The sequence below is a fragment of the Rhododendron vialii genome, chromosome 10a, assembly GCF_030253575.1.
Source record: "Rhododendron vialii isolate Sample 1 chromosome 10a, ASM3025357v1".
Classification (NCBI taxonomy): Eukaryota; Viridiplantae; Streptophyta; class Magnoliopsida; order Ericales; family Ericaceae; genus Rhododendron; species Rhododendron vialii.
Window position 1 is genome coordinate 18410350 of NC_080566.1, and position 2150 is coordinate 18412499.

The window sequence follows — 2150 nt, forward strand, 5'->3', positions numbered from 1 at the left end:
TTTTCGAGATTTTCAAGGTACTTGCAGGGTACACAAATGGTTGACCTTAGTAAGTAATTGTACTACAACAAACTTGAGTTTTAATAGCATAATCTTACAGCGTTTTAAAAAAAAAATGCTATAATAGAGGCGCATCTATAGCGTGCACGGCACTGTGGTCCCGCAAAAGGCTTTTGATAGCATTCCACTAACTCAATTACAACGTTCACGCATATATTAAAAAAAAAATTACAGCGTTCACCCAATTAATAAGAAAGGTGCCAGTCTCAATTTAGGAAATTACTTCTCTCTCTCCCTTCTCTTTCTCCGCCGATCTCACCATCGTCATTCTCTCTCTCTCTCTCTCTCTCACACACACACACACAGAAACACACACAAAGAGAGGAGAGCAAAGGAATGGCGTGATTCAAAGCCACTGCCTTCACCAATCGAGCACCGGCAGTACCACCATCCGGCCTCGAACTCGTCATCTCCAAGCCCCATCGCTTGTCTGACCTCGACCACAACTCAGTAAGTCGAATAATTGCACTCTCAATGTTTATTCTTGATTTACTTTGGAGTTTTGATTCAGGGATCTATTTTAGGGTTTTCAATTTCGGTTCTCGATTTTGGGGTTTTGTTTTGGGATTTCAATTTTGAGGGTTTCGACTCCAGGTTTAGTTTGGGGCTGCTCTACTTTGAACTTTGTTGATATGCTCTAGGTTTGAACTTTTTATGGGCTTAATATTTGAGTTTGAAATCACATGTAACACAAATCTGCTCGCCACCTGTTCAACTTTTTTTCCCAATTAGTTTCAGTCTGTGGAACAATGGTGTGGATGGTGTTTAAAAGGGATGGTTATGCAAACGGTAGAGGAGGAAAAAAATGAAATGGGTGTGGTGAATTTATATGTGGGTAATCTCAAATGGATGTTGTTTGGCTAGGCCAAATATTCAACCACCACGAACAAGTGGTTATTGATGTTGCCCTAAGATCAGCATTCTCCTGTGTGTATGTCTATTGGTGCGCGGTCGAAAATTTAACCCAATTGGTTACTGTAGATGATTAGTGATTCCAATTCCTTGAGATGTTTATTCTTCTTATTGGGGGAGTGTGTGTGTGTTTATTTGTCACCTTCTGTTGAGTTCTTTATTTGTGTACAAACTATGGATGTGAAGATGCTGGAGGACGTGAAGCACTTGACAAAGCTTTTGCAAAATTTTCGTTGCTGAATCAGCAATAGTTTGTTTGCAGGTTTGCCTAGTGTTAACTGTCTTTTTCCTTACCATATGTGCGCCCTCATGAAGCTTTGTTAATAAGCTATTCTCTATCACAACAAGTTTTTCTCAGGTACCCATGCCATCACTTGTGCTTTGTTTGCTTTCTTAGGCCTGGGCATGAGGTGGGCTATAATTTCAACCCCGTTCTATGTATTGGTTCCATATTTCTTACTAGAATATGGTTTATGCTAAATAAGTTATCAACTTTTGTTGGTGCTCCATGTGATACCTTAGAGGAATTTATTGGTATTAGGGACTCTCATGGATTGGGTTCCTTGCAAGATTTTGGAGTGAAGTACCGAGAAGTGCCCGTAAGTCACTACTTTTGGTGCTAACAGCATTTTTTACTTTTCTGAATTTTTGTTTCCAATCTTTTTCTCACATTTTATGATTCAGCTTGCAGAGGATAGCAGGCTTGATTGAAATGTGCTTGAGGGTGCAGTGACAGCTTGCAGAAGATGCCAGGCTTAACTTGAATTTTGCTCTCCCCTATCGAGGTATGTTCTACTCATTTGAGCACACCTTTCAATTCCATCATGACAGATTTCCAGCAGACGTCTAACATTTTTTGTTGGCCCGGTCCAATGTTCTTCATGAAAGACCTAAAAATAGTTACAATCGCAAACGTGGTGTCAAGAACAAGGTTCATTGAAGTTTTGTGTTCGCATGGTTATGTTGTAAAATTAGATCTATGCCACTTTGTGGGTGATTGAGGTGTATAGGAAGGATCGAGTTTGTTTTTCTTTTTCATTTGTGTATATTAAGGTTGGATACTCTGACCTCGAAAGACTAAAGAATCATCTAATGAGTAGTTTTTGGAGTTGGGAAAAGTACTAAGCCAAATTTATTCAACTCATATTTGTTGTTGTGGTGTGCTGATATTGCAATCA

At 39.4% G+C, this 2150-nt stretch overlaps 1 long non-coding RNA gene across 1 annotated transcript; it reads left to right on the forward strand.

The window, feature by feature from the left end:
• The first annotated feature begins 259 nt into the window (after positions 1-259).
• LOC131304001 (uncharacterized) lies at positions 260-1761 on the forward strand. Its single transcript, XR_009192280.1, has 3 exons — positions 260-1234; positions 1514-1571; positions 1657-1761. It is a non-coding gene; the product is annotated as an uncharacterized LOC131304001 (long non-coding RNA).
• The last annotated feature ends 389 nt before the right edge of the window (positions 1762-2150 follow it).